Genomic DNA, 14,581 nt, shown 5'->3' with positions numbered 1-14,581 from the left:
TCAGCATGTGGCTTAGTCTACGGAAGCTGTAAATGAGGATTTTGTCTTTATTTCAATGCCCGCCCCGGTTCTGGTAAAGAACCTTCCTCAGGCTGGGGTCGGGGGAGAACTGAGCTCCTGACCCTGCCTCTTAGTCATAGGGGGCTGCACAGTGCCCCTCCCTGACGATATCTTCTCAGCTGTTTGCAAAACAGTCAGGGAAGAGGTGAAGCCCTGAGCCAGGCAGCCTGGCTGTCTCTTTAAATGCCGGGGTCTGTGTGGGAGAGGGAGGGGCCGGCTCTGGAGTGCGTGAAATTCCTGGGCTCCCCGGCAGTCTCAGGCTCCGAGCTCAGCCCTACACATCTCCTCTTCCATGCAACTCCTTGAGAGGGAGAGGCCAGCGTGTCCTCCCCTCTCTCGCAGCTGCCAGCTTCTCGAGCCACCGCGGACCTGCTTTTCACACCTCCGCCACCCCCCTCCCTTCTTCCCCGCCACTCCCTCCCAGAGAGACAGAGAGAAAAGGAAGAGAGAGAAAGATTCTGGAATTTGAACCTTCCCAAAGAGGAAACATACCCAGCAAAGTCAGTTGATTAAGCATCAAACAAACAAACAGATCCCAAATCTTCTGTTCAACTGGAAAGGTAAGGTTTGGGGGGAAAGGAAGGCAGGCAGGGTGTGAAACAACTCAAGGTTCTTGTTCGTTCTGGGAAGAGGTTGCTCCTGAGAGGGTAGAAGTTTTCAGTTGGGAGCGACCAACCTAGATTTTTTTTTTGGATGCTGGATCCGAGAGCCTCGGCTGACCATGGGAATGGCTTTTCAACTGCCTTTCTTTTCCTTCAGTTGCTCCTGGAAGTTGAGTCCTCTCGCTCCAGATGTTGGAAAAGTCAGAGAATGTTTTAGGTTTTTTTAATCTTTTTTTTTTTTTAAGTCTTTCTCCTATTAGCTTGGATTATTAGTCTGAAAGGATGTATGCCCATCACTTCATTTTGGGCAGATAGTTTTTTGGCATTTTGTAGCTACTTTCCCTCTAATTATCTTTTTTTTCTGGGGGAAAGGACTGGTTCAAATGAGAAAGAGAAGAGACACTCTGAGGATCATAAGACAAAATTGAATTGAGACAGGGATTTCCCTAGCTGTTGAGGAATTGAGGTGTGTGTGTGTGTGTGTGTGTGTGTGTGTGTGTGTATGTGTAAGTAAGATTTTTTTTTTTTTTAGGAAGGGGTGTGAAGCGGTGGTTCTCGAGTCTGAAGATTCAGTTTGGACTCCTGCTATCTTCTTGTGAAGGTGGGCATAATCAGAGAAGGTGAAAAGGGAGTGTGTGTGTGCGCGCGTGTGTGCGTGCGCGTGTGTGCGCTCCTGTTTGGATCTGTTACAAGGGAATCTTCCTCCTCTGCCTTCCATTTGTTTGTATTAATGATTTAGTAGCAGGCTTGCCTGAAAACTTCCACTCTGTGTAAGCACTGTGGGTTTTGCAAGCTCTCAGTGACCTTAAAGGCTGGTTCGATGTATTTTTTTTTTTCAAGGCATTGTGTTGTACCCAGAGTTTTGGCTCTTTCCCTCTCTCTTTTTTAACCATGAAACTTAACTGCTTTAGAAACATCATCCTGATGACAAGGGAAAAATAATCTATCCTCCCCCCACCCCCATCCCTTCCTAGGCCAGTGATGTAATACCAACCTATGGGCTTGGCTGCTTTGCAGGTGACTTCCCCTGTGATTACTTGTTAAAAAAAATAAATTTCTTCCACCTCCATTAAATGCCTTCTCTTTTGATCTAGATGTAGAAATAGCATCATGTAGTGAGAAAATTATATTTTTGCTAACTCTTATTGGGCTTTAGGTAAGGTAGGATTCTTTTCCCCTGATCATTATTTTTAATTTTTTTTTTAAATGCAAAGGTCAGAGATCATTGAGAGCTAGGCTAGGATGGAGCGAAACACAGTCACACCACCTAGGAGAAGTGGGAGAGTAGGAGCTGACCTCTCCCTGCTTCCTCCGGTCACTCCCGCTTGGGGAGAGAGTTTCCTTTTACCAGACCGATCCACCTCAACATTCTTAATTCTTTCTCTGCCCTGGGTCCTGTGGTTGGCCCTGGGAGCAAGAGGGGCACTCCTTGTCACACCTGGAGGACAGTGTAGTTTCAGGGGTCAGATGACCGTTTGCCTTTGTGATGAAGGTTCCAATGGAAATTTGAACTCCCAGCGCACTGGGTGACTCTGTGCCTGAGATAGTCTATCTGGGGGTACCTGGAGGTTAGGTCTGGCGAACCTGAAGAACTAGCCCTTTATGAATTTGCTGTTGTGGAGTAGAGCCTCCTTCATCATTCAAGGGCTTCTGCATCGCGTTTCGAGTTAAAATGGTCCCGCTGGTTATGATGGGCAAGTTTACCTAAGGGCTACTGGGTACGTGGCGGAGGGATGGAGGGGAGAGAGACATAACAAGGCTGGTGTTTTTTTTTTAATCTTCTAGCTTATTCTGCCTGTGTGATATTGGGGCAAATGATATTTCAGACGGGTGCTGGTTGTGCAGAGATATTCCTATTGTTTGATTTTTTTTTTTTTTTTGGTTGGGGAGTGGAGAGCAAGGGCTCTTGGCCCATTTTCTGCAGCCTGGGGTTCATCCTGCGAGCCAGTCTTCCTTCTGGAAGAGGGGGAAAAGGCTGGACGCTGGAAGTTCGCTATTAAAGTGAGCAACAGGGCTGGGTTAATATATATATTTTTTTAAAACAACCGGACTGTGCGAATGCCCTTTTCTGGAGCTTTCCGGACCTTTCTAGTGAAATAATGATTTAAAAAATTGCTTCTTAAGACGACGGGGCCAGAAATCAAAGGGATTCTAGATTTTGAGAGACAACTACCTCTTTGCTTCTCTGGTAGCTCCCTGCTAATAATTATTGGGGGTTTGACGGGGGTCTGGCCTCTTTTTTTGGTTAATTTCTTTTTAATGCTGCATTTCTACTGAATATGTTGATGATTTGCTGCTTATATAAGGGAAAGAATGTATTGAGGTGGATTGATGCTTGGGGTTTTGAGATCGGCTACTGAGATTGGGTGGCGGTTGATGTGTTTGTCGATGTGCATGGTAGGAAGGTCTTTTCTTTTGGGTGGTGGGGGACAAGGGGACGGTTGGGAAATGGTAGATGAGATGCTATAGCGAATGGGGACATGAGGGGAGACGGAGGTGAGGTCGGAAGTCAACGGTTTGCAGAATTTCTGTCCTGCATCCCCCTTTCTCTCGCTCCTTGGGAAAAAAAAATCCATTATCTCTAAAAACACATTATTCTTCAATTGGCCTTTTAGAGAGAAAAAGAGAGGGAGGGGAGGGGTTAATTCGGTAAGGGGGCTTGGTTGTAATTAGCCCTCACTGCTGCAAAACTGAGATAGAGAAATCCACCCGCACCAGCTTTGGGGGCACAGAGAGGCAGCGGGAGATGGGGGACAGGTTGTCAGTCTTAGACGAACAGTGAAGCAGTGGGCTTGGCGTTTGGGTATTGTGTGCGTTTGTGTCTCAGGTGCTCGTGCAGTGTCTTCCACCCCACCACCAATTTCCCCCCATCCTCCCCCAATTCTACCATGCTCTTGCCTTCCATTGCCACGCACCGCTCTCCCCTACCCCATAGCCCCCTCCCCCTTTCCTCTAGCCCTTTCCATCTCCATGAGAAAATTCTGATTCTGATGGCTCTGCGGCTCTTTTTTCTTTTCTTTTCTTTCTTTCTTCCTTTTTTTTTTTTTTTTTTTTGCAACACAACAGTGGTGCGATGGCCTTTCCTACATGCCACACGGATGCAGCCTTCTGATAGGAGGGCTAAGTCGGCACATCTACACACGCACTTGCACAAGCTCTTGCACACACACACTCTCGCATGGACACAGGCGACCAAGGACTTGATTTCCTTTGGTTTCATTCCCCTCCGTAGCTCTCCCCGCCCCTACCTCCACCACGGCTCCTTTCCACCCATCTTCATACGGGCAATGCAGTAACGCTATCCACGTCTTCTCCCCACACCGCTCTCTTCTTTCTCCTCGCCATTATTCTCTCTCGAAAGCTGTGGTGTGTCGCAGTTCATGGGATTAGCATGTTGGAGAGTCTTTGGGGGAGGGGACTTCTTGAGAAGGGGATTGGAGTGGGGGTAGATGACATTAATGGTGTTTTTTTTTTTTTTTTTTTTTGCCAAATAAGCACCCAGTGATAATGATCCAATTTAACCATCCGTGTAATATGCGTTTGCGGCACATTGGAGGAAGGTTACGGGGAAAGCGGAGCCTGGACTGGGTTACCTCTGGGGAGATTTGCTGCCTGGACAGTAGAGACAGACACTACCCCCACACCCACACATATGCATGCTCTCTCACACACGCCACCACACACAGCTCTGCTCAGTGGGCTGTGTCAAGCCAGAGGGCACTGCAGAATGTCCCCGAGTTGTCGTCGTTCCTTGCGAGGATGGAATGATGTCTTTGTCCTACCCCGCTCTCGCTCTGATGTCCGATGTTGTCTGGTCTTGGTGGCCTTTGTGTTGCCTTTTGGGAGGGGGCTGGAGGGGTGTTTGTGTTCTGTCAAACACCGGTGTGCCTCCAGTTGGACCACATGGGAGGGTAAATACCATGTGTGCGGGTCACGCAGGAGGCTGCCTGCCTGTTTGTGCCGCGGGAGTGCGATTGTTGGCTGTGGTCGTGCGCGGGGCTCTGGAGAGGTGCGGGGGTGCCAGGGAAGGGAAGCTGACTTCCCCTTGGGGAGGGGAGGGCAAAAAGCGGGGGTGTTCAGACAGAGGGCATTGGAGTGTTCAGGGTAGCTGAGAAGGGGGTGGAGGGGGAGAAACCGCTCGGGTCTCCGGCGGAAGCGTCGCATGAGGTCCCCGCGTCCCCAGCCCAGCCTGTGGGCGGGGGTGCTCGTGGATGACTGGTGGGCGGGTGCAGACTGAAGGGGGAGAGGTGGGCAAAATTGAGGGTTTCCCCTGCCACCTCCCGAGCCCCAGGCAGAGCTGGGAGGATGGCCCTGCCCTCCCAGCACTGGCCACCCTTGGGCAGCTGGGCCTTGGTGGAGGCTACAGCCCCCGAGGAGCTGAGATCGCCCAGGGCTGGGAAAGCAGCCGAGCGCTAGTGCTCCAGTGCTCAGGGCTCAGCTGCCTTCACTACCAGACGCCATTTTCCGTCTCCTTTGGCTAAAGGTGTGTCCCTCTTTAGGCAATTATAAAGGAAATTGGCAAACATTTTGCCTGAAAGAAAAAAAAAATCCCCAGAGCAAAATGCTGATTGTCCTCTGTTTCTGACGTTCCTCTCCCTTCCCGGGGCTGACCTTGATGAGTTAGGGACGAAGGGTTACGTCATTGCCAGAGAAAGGGGAGAAGTAGGGAGGAGGATGCCTCAGGGGCAAGTTTTTGTGCCAAACACGGGGAAAGAGAATATTCTTGGGATTCCTCCCCGCCTTCTCCTTACAAGACCCTTATGTGTGGGTGGGGGACTTTCAGAAGTCGAAGTATCCCTTCCAAAGCTTGCCTCTTAGAAATACACCTGCTTGGTACGTTAGTCCGCCCGCTGTGAATCAGGTCTGGTCTCCCCCAGGCACGCACCTGCAGGGGTAGATGGCTGAGCGGCAGCTCTGATCCTTGAGGTCCAGCCCCGGTTGCTCTGCAGTTGGCTAAGTGAGGCCCTGCAGCTGGGCCAGCCACAGGTGGCAGTCCTGGGCTCCAGCAGGGACTCTGCGTGGGGCTGCTCCCAGCCTCTTCCTGCAGGCCCCTGTGCAAATGATAGCTGCTCAGAGATGACTATCCTGACTGGCTTTCTAAAATAGCCCTCTGACCCCACCACTGGCCACTTTCCAGCCTGTTATCCTGCCTTTAATTCCAACCAGCTAATCACTACTTAAAACTATGTATGTATTGAAGGGTTAAGGTGATCTTGTCTCCTCTATATTGTAAGCTCCAAGAGCTCAGGGACTTTGTTTTTGTTCATTACAGCGTTCCCAGTGCCTAGGACACTTCCAGCCACATAGTAGGTGCTCAACAAATATTTGTTGATTGGAGGAAAGAACCATATGGGTTTGGTGTTGGGGTTCTCTTTTCTTCTCTAGCCTCTGGGACCTGTCTTCTGGGAAAGTTGAACTTTGTCTCTGGCTGTCTTATCCCTCCCTGTAAGTCCCAGATCTGCTGTTGGGATTGGAAAGTGTGAAACTTTCTGATTGAGAAAGGTCTCCACGCCTGTCTCAGAGGCACTCTGCCTCCTTCACGATCCCTGTAATGTTAGTAATTACCATCATAGTGGTACTGGTAATAGTAGTGATAGAGCTGCCATTTTGGAGGATCTTAATATATTTCAACTTCTGCACAAAGATGGGTTTTTTTTGGTAAACATTCATTTTCTCATTTAATTCTCCAAACAGCACAATGCAGTGTATTCTTATTATCTGCCTTGAACAGAGGAGGAGATTGAGGCTTAGACTTACACAAAGTAAACTAATAAAGTGGCAGATCAAGGATTTGAACTCAGATCTGTCTTTTTCCAGAGCCCAAGTTCATGACCCTTGTGTTATACTGTTAGAGGTAAAAGGGACATGAGCCATCATTTCATTCAGTGCCCTCAAATACAGATGAGAAAACTGAGGTGTAGCGAGATTAAGTGGCTTGTCCAAAGTCATATGGCAAATCTGGCCCAGAGACAAAGCCGGAATCCAGGTTTCCGGGCTGCCCAGGTAGTGCTCTTTCCACAGCATCATGCTGCCTTGTGGGATGTGTGTCCTTTCTCAAAGGGTATTGTGCCGGTGGCTGCCTGAGGGCCCCTCGCAGTTCTCCTCCTTCCTCTGTCAGAGGAGTGGGTCTTGGTGATGTGGGTGGGGTAGGTGTGCCTTTACAGAGGGCAGACTTGACTCTGGCAGAGTAGAGGGAGACTGGAGGAAGACTGGTGGCCTATACTCCAAGGTCATTGGAGTCCCTGAGTGCTGGTCAGGGTCATCCCCTGAATGTGCTGGAGGAAGAGACCGCAGGGGCATGCTCCAGGTTTTCAATCCCATGTAGCCCTGCCCATTAAGATTACTCTTAGATGTAGCAAGGGTTCCATTCAGAAGTCCAAGCAGCTGGTCTCTGGGTCCTGATAGCCTTGAGAGCTTGTGTGCTTCTCCTAGACTGGCTTAGCCATTGTTTCTTAAGAAAGGGAGGCATGGGCTCAGACCTTAGCCTCAGTGTGTTTCATTTCTGTGTCCAGAGGCTGGCTGGGGAGCATGAGGTCATGAATTGTGGGTGAAGGGCCCCTGCCAAGTCCCTCTGCTCTCCCCTAGGATTGGCCTTGACCTTGAATTGGGGAGGGGTTAGACATCCTAGACAATTTTGTGTGTGTGTCTGTGTGTGTGTGTGTGTGTGGGTGTGTGTGTGTGTGTGTGTGTGTTGAGGGGATCAGGGCAGTGGGGGAACAGAGGCCAGAATAAAGTAGATTCTGAGAGCCAGGGAAGACTTACCTTGTGCCAGGACCTGGGACAGGGCATGAAGCTCTTTCCGTACGACCTTGAGATGGGGTGACCAGATGCCCCGGTTTGCAGAGACAGTTCCCATCTAGGCCTTTGTCATAGTGTACCTATTAACTCTCAAAAGTGGCCTGGTTTGGATGATAAAATATAGAGTCATCTTTCTTTGAAATGGCATCACCCACTTTCTGTTCATGGGTACAGAGAGGAAAGGAGAATGCAAGAGGGGGAAATCCAGTTCTAGGGAGGAAGGTGACTGGGAGTTAGAGCCTTTCCCCAGAGATACTTCCACTTTTCCCCATTTTTCAAGGATGAAGACCTGAATCTTTTGACTAGTTTTACTGTCAACATCACCATTACTACTAACCTCACTAGTCTTACTACACTACCACTAGCCAACATTTGAGTCTAACCATGCACCAGGTACTGTGCTAAGCCCCTGACATGCGTGATCTACCTTATGAGGTAGGTGATATTATCATTTCTGTATTATAACACCACCCCCCCTCTGCCAGCCCTGGCCTACAGAGGTTAAATAATGTGTCCAAGGTCCTGCAGGTAGGAATGGCAATGGTCATGATTCAGACTCAATGGGGCTGGCTCTGAAGCCTCTGGTCTTAACTACTGTGTCACACCACCTCTGTGGGTCTGTCCTTCAGTTCCCCAAGCCTGGGAACATGATTTTTTTTTTTAAGATTTTATTTATTTATTAGAGACAGAGAATGAGAGATAGAGAGCACGAGAGGGAAGAGGGTCAGAGGGAGAAGCAGACTCCCTGCTGAGCAGGGAGCCCGATGCGGGACTCAATTCCGGGACTCCAGGATCATGACCTGAGCCGAAGGCAGTCGCTTAACCGACTGAGCCACCCAGGCGCCCCTGGGAACATGATTCTGAGAGCTGACCCACTTGCCGGGCAGTCTGACCCACAACTCTGGGACATGCTGAAGATGTTGCTGCCAGTCTGAGGCACTTTAGGCTTGGGGAGAGGACACTGCTGGCCTTGCAACCATGGTCTTTTTGATGGCACTTGGAAACTCTATTCCCCGTGGTGTTTGTTACCTTCTTCCTTGTTTCAGGCACCTTGTCAGAAAAAGGAGTTTAGGTTGTTTGGGATGGTAGTGAGTTGGCAGAAGGCAGAGAACCTGCAATGTATTTACCTCTGCTTTATTCCATGGCCCTGAACCTTGATGAGCCCACACCCCTCATGGACCTCCATGGGAAAGTCTGGCGAATGGACTGTCATCTAGCACCTGCTGTTAGCAAAGCATGGTGTTCTGCCATATTTCCTTTAGATAGGTGGTATTCTCATTTGTCTGACAAGGAAACTAATGGGGTTAAATAGCTTGTCTAAGATCGGACAGTGAGAACAAACAGACCTTGCATCTGACTCTAGGATTCATACTGTTTCTGAGAACCTACACTGCTTCCCACCCTGAACCCTGGAGGAGAGGGGGCAGCAGTTAGAACATCTAAAATGGGGACTAGAGGAGGGGAGGTCTTCAGATCAGCTCTTGAGGCCGAGGGCTGGATGGGGCATCCAGGGCTCATCATCCTAGTCAGTCAGGGCAAGACAGCTGCTGACCCTGCAGTTGGATGAGTGCTGGATCTGGTCAGGAGAGCGGGGGGGAGGTGGCTTGTCCACAACTTCATAGGTAGAGGCTGGGGGCATCCAGAAGAAGGTGCCTCTTTCCCACGTGGAATAGTGCTATGTGTACTGACACCAAATCCCACCTCTCCGCTCTGTGTCCATGTCATCAGGTCAAGGATAAGTAGGGATGAGTGGTCTCACTGCCTAGAGCCAGGGAGGGGAATGAAGGCGTGACACAGAGCGAAGAATATGGATTCTGTAGGCTGGAGGACTCCATGGAGAAAGGAAGAACTTTTTCTTGGTTCAGAGGGAGGGAAGAGAAGAGCTCTTTTCTGACTGAGGGGATGGTCTGAGTCCCCCAAGCTGAGCTGCATTAGCTTCATTGCAGTCCCATTGAAGACTGTGTTTATTTTTCCAATAATGTGTTAATTAAACATCGATTTCCGGGTGGAGGAAAGGGAATTGGATTGCTAGAGCTAAATGGAGTGAGGAGGATGGGGAGGTGGTAAGAGGGGCCCCAGGCCGGAGTCAGCATTCTGCAGCATTGCCCCAGGGGGGTGGAGGGGAGCTGGGGCTGCCTCTTCCCCTGGCTCCAGATTTGGAATTCCCATGTCCCCATGAGCCTTCAGGAGGCCTCTTTTCTATCCACGGGCCGCCAGAGCAGATAGAGAGCACTCTTTGCCGAACTTCAGTTCAAGGAGGAAAACGGATGATTCTTCACCTTCCCCGGCCTCTTCGCTTTGTTGAGTTGCCCGGCCTCGTGTTGGCACTCTGCATAGCGCAGCTCACCAGTTCTTTCAATAAACATGGGGTTAGTGCTTTTATGCCCCCACTTTGGAGATGAGGAAACTGAGTCTCAGGCAAGTGGCAAATTCAAGAGCAAAGAACTGGCAAAGCATGGCAAGGAAGGGGGCCCCAGAGGAGAAAAAAATATCTGAGGTTGGCAGAACAGCTGCCAAGGGTCCAAGCTCCTGTAAAGGAAAAAAGGAGAAAAGAGTGAAGTATCTGATAGGCAACAAACAGGACCATTTGATACTTTATCATTGGCTCAGACGGATCGAGCCATTATCATGTGCCAACAGCCGCATCAAGTGCCTTGCACATAGGTTGTGAGGCAGCGATGACGAAGTGTCAGGGAATGTTATTCCCATTTTACGGACGAAGAAAGTGAGGCTTGGCGAGATGAACTTGTGTGCAGTTGCAGATTGGTGAATGGTGCTGAGTTAAAAGCTGAGGTCCCACTTTAGTAAAGAGGACTCTGGGAACCTTTGCAGCTGTGCTCCGTTGCCTTGTACACACCAAGGACACAGTACCTGCTCAGCAAATCACCTGTAACTTCTGGGATGTAAACAGGTGGGGCCTTTAGGATGGATGCTCTGACCAGATCATGAGCCCCAGAAATATCCAGGGTCTTGCCATGGGACCCCCATCATCCCTTCCTTTCTCAGCCAGTGGCAGCTCAGGCCGAGCGTCTGGTCGGGCGGAAGCTGTTCCGGGGTGCTGGTGGTGCTTGGAACCTGCACGGTGAGCTGGGTGGTGAGGGTTAAGTTAGAGCAGTGGTTCTCAAACTTTGCTGCATATTGGAATCACCATATTAAATCCCAAACCTATGTTGCGCCTCATACGAATTAAATCAGAATAGTTAGGGGTAAGACCCTGGCATCAGTATATTTTAAAGCTGCCTGGGTGATTCCATCAGGCTTGCAAATCAGTGGTTCAGAACGGTCTCTGCTACAAAGCGGGTGTTGGCAGGTGTTTCCAGAGTTATGTTGCAACTGCGGAAGTAATCGATTATACACACCCAGGACCCGGTGGGGGCAGGGCTGACTGTGATCGGTTTCCTTCTCATTTAGAATAGCATCTTTCAGACTTTGGTATGTGTCAAAACGTCTGGGGAGCTCTTACAAAATGCATATTCTCAGGCCCACTGCACATCGGAGTTAGGTCTGGGGGGCCCAGGAATCTGCATTAAAAGCAAGTACTTTCTGTGGCCGGGTGAAGGCGTGACATACAGGGCCAGCCTCAGAGCCCCCTGTGTTCCATGCCAGTGCTTGTGAAGCCCTCTCTCTTTGGAGGGCAAATAGGTGAGCACAGGGTCTGCTGCGGTTGCCTGTTGCTCGGTGAGATTTGGCCTTTGTTGCTCACGACTGGCTGTCCACTACTCACATGGGAAGGCTTGTCACCTCCCTGGGATCCCCGCTACCCAGTGCAGAGCTGTGTTTAGTGCCCTGGGTGCAGCGGCCCCGAGGGAGGAGAGGATGATCTCAACCTGGAAATTCAGCAGGCTCCCTCCTCAGGTTTTAAAAAAATCAGAGTAAATCTCTGCACAACTTGAGTGTTTGGAAGTCTGTCAGCAGCAACCATCCTGAGCCTTCTCCGGGGATTGGTGAAACAGCTTCTCTGGGGCTCATTTTAAACTTTTCTTCCAAAGCTGTCAAAAAATAGAGAATAGTCAGAGACTCTTAAAGCTGGAAGGGACCTTGGTGTTCATCCATGCCAACACTAATATTCTATTCATCTATTCAAGCATTTATTCATCCAACAGATATTTATTAAACACCTACTGTATCCAGGCACTGTACCAGGTGCTGGGAATACAGCCACAATCAAGAGAGACACTTGGCTGATCCCTGATGGGGCTTACACTTGGGTGGAGGGGCAAGTATTAAACAACAGCAAGAAATATATAATTATTAATTATGATGAGCGCTCTGAAGGAAAAGTAGGGGGGGCTCTGAGAATTATGGAGCCTTAAGTAGAATGATGGCATGGAGGAAATGAGAGCTAACATTGAGTGCTCACTATAGATAGGCCCTCATTGTAAGCACATCACTTGTATCCCCTCACTTAATCTTTACACTTAGTCTTGGAAGAGGGATACTGTTATTATCGTTGTCTTGTTGCAGATGAAGAAACTGAGGCACAGAGAAGTGCCCAGGCTGGAAAGACAACTGAGGTCTGTCTGCTGCCCCCCCATCGCCGAACATCCCCCCTCAGAGTGAGAAGAACTGGTACTTGTTCTGAGAGCTGAAGGATGAGGTGGGGGTAAGGAAAAACCAGAAAAGTTAAGAAAATGCTGATAATTCTGGCCATGTAGGGAGCTCTAGATGCCAAGCTTCGTGCAAAATGCTTGACCAATGTTATGTCACTGAATACCCACAACAAAGACAAGTAGGAATTCTTATCCCCTTTCTGCAGGTGAAGACACCAAAGCTTTGAGAGGTTAAGTTTACAGAAGGTGCACCCTCTGCAGTCTGCCCTGTCAGGGCTGCTTGGATCTCACCTGTTGGGCGGTGCTAATCACAAAGAGTGGCTGACAGGAGCGATTCCCCCAGAGCCCACAGGCCTGCTTGCTCTGGGTCAGGGAGAACCTGGGTGAGCAAAGGACCTCTCTGGGGCATGGCTGCCCCTCTGTGTCATGAGCAGTCTTTTCTTCCCTCTGGCAAGAGCCACCAGGCCGGCCTTCTAGGTCTGTTGGCCCACAAGCCCATAGGGAATGCTTACCCTCTGACTCCATCTCCCCCACCTTTCAGCCCCACCTGTTGCTAATTAGTGAGATGCTGGTCACCTGCATTTCCCCTGTCCTCCTCTGTCCGGTGCCTCTTTGAACACCCACCACGTGTTCATCTGAGGTCTCCTCTGCCCTTGCCTTGTGGGGTCCTCTGGCCCACCCTCAGCTGATCTGCACTGAGCAGATGTGAGTAGAGGTAGGAAGAAGTATAGGGACTCAGGTCACGGACTTGGTCTAGAGTCACGAGGGAGAGGCAGGAAGATGTGCGAAGAGAAAAGAGATGCATTCCTAAGGCACTGGTAAAATATTAAATTCCTCTAAAGTTTGCCAGGACATGGGAATTCATTTCTTCAACCTCCTTTCTGACCTGACCAACAGGTGAGCGAATCTGTACATGCAGACGAGTGCCCCATGAGACAGAGGCCTCTCTGTGCCCTGCTCTGTGTCTCTTCTGGGGTTGACAGGGTGGTTCTGGCATGGGGGGAACGTCAGAGGTGGGCAGTCTAGCTTCTCATCTGCTTTTCTCTGGGTCTTGGAGTGGTGGGGGCTGCCTTAGTCCTGGGCTCTGACTCTGATGAGGCTAACACTTGAAGCCCCTCCCCAGATTCCTGGAATTGAGACAGAAACGAGAAGGCAGGGAAACTTTCTCAGAGAAGGGGTGGGTTGTGTGGGAGGTAAGAAGGTTGGCTAGTGGGTTGTGGAGTTTGGATGACAGTCACACTCTCTTTTTTCGTGTGTGTGTATGTGTGTGTGTGTGTGTGTGTGTGTGTTTTACATTCAACTCCTTATAAAAGTGACTTAATTATTTTCTTATTACAGAATGACGTATGTTTGTTATAGAACATTTAGAAAATAACAAAAACAAAAATAAAAAAAATCACCTGTAAGTACCCCCTCCAGAAATAATTAGTGGGAAAATTTTGATATCTGTCTTTCTGGCCTAATTTCTAAGCATCTACAATCCAGGGTGTGCTATTTTGTTTCTAAAGTTCAGTCACTCATTTAATAAGCACTAATTGAGTGCCCACTCTGTGCTAGGCATCAACATCACATTTTGGAAGCTCTCACACTAGCTTTGATTTTTCACTTAAAGATGTAGCATGAGCACTTTTCACAGCAGCCTCTCATGCCGTTGAGCTTCCAGATTTAGATTTTGGGTGTAATGAGGCAGTTGGCAAATTTTGGCATCTTAGTTCTTATGTCTTAAGGAAGAATTGTTAAGCCTCTCTCTCCTTGGTACCTAAGGCAGGCACCATGTTAGACCCCTTGGGAGAAAATGTGTCCCTTCACCCAGGAAATAAGGAAGGGACAGAAGAAGATTTGAAGGGTGGTAAAAACCCTAGCCCTTATTTAGTCTGGGATTTCTCCCAATGGGGGGTTTGGAAAGGAGATATTCCATTCTCCTAAACAGAACCCTAGCAGCCCAGAGAGTGGGTGGAACCTTAGCACATGGCTGGTTCACCTTCTTCATTGTAGAGAGGGGGGCCAGGAGCAGTGAAGTGACTTGCCCAAGGACACAGAGGTGGTTAATGATAGAGCTGAGGCTGGACCTTGGGGAGCTGAGCTAGGGAGAGTTGCATGACAGTGGTTGAGGGCGGATTTGATAGGACTGGTACAGAGGGAGCCCATGCGGGCTGGATAGAGAGACTCCAATGACCTTGCTTGAGTTTGGATACTGTGTATAAAGGAGGTTTGCAATACAGATCTGATTTGATGATCCTTTACTGATCTCCTACCCCATTCCTGTCCACAGTGTACCCCATGTTCTCCTCTCTCATATGCATATCTGAGGTTCTGTGGAGGCTTGGGAGGTAGGGAGTGAGAGAGGAATGCCGTCTGGAAGGCCAGCATTACTCACAGACCAAGCTGGGGGGTGCAGGCTTCCACAAGCTCAATTTTGCAAATGTCTGCTGGGTACTTCCTTTGCCTGGGGAGGGGGTGGGTTATCATGTCTGGTGCTAGGGACACAGAAGAGGGTAATGGTTGACATTTTCTGGTGAAGGACAATATGAATATATGTAATCACAGCACAAGGCCTAGATCTGGACTAGA

The 14,581-nt window shown here is 49.4% G+C and overlaps 1 protein-coding gene across 20 annotated transcripts in view; it reads left to right on the top strand.

Annotated features, from left to right (window-relative positions):
- The first annotated feature begins 333 nt into the window (after positions 1–333).
- NRXN3 (neurexin 3) overlaps positions 334–14,581 on the top strand; it is a 1,550,403-nt gene continuing 1,536,155 nt past the window's right edge. For 19 of the 20 annotated variants that reach the window (XR_004820137.1, XM_035728036.1, XM_035728032.1 and 16 more), the window contains exon 1: positions 334–620. The gene's annotated coding sequence lies outside the window, so the exon portion shown is untranslated. Of the gene's footprint in view, positions 621–1,194; positions 1,264–14,581 lie in introns of all 20 variants that reach the window. The other variant, XM_035728021.1, reaches the window with a different exon arrangement.

Source organism: Zalophus californianus, chromosome 6 (assembly GCF_009762305.2).
Source record: "Zalophus californianus isolate mZalCal1 chromosome 6, mZalCal1.pri.v2, whole genome shotgun sequence".
Lineage (NCBI taxonomy): Eukaryota > Metazoa > Chordata > Mammalia > Carnivora > Otariidae > Zalophus > Zalophus californianus.
This window is presented reverse-complemented; position numbering and strand designations above follow the sequence as displayed.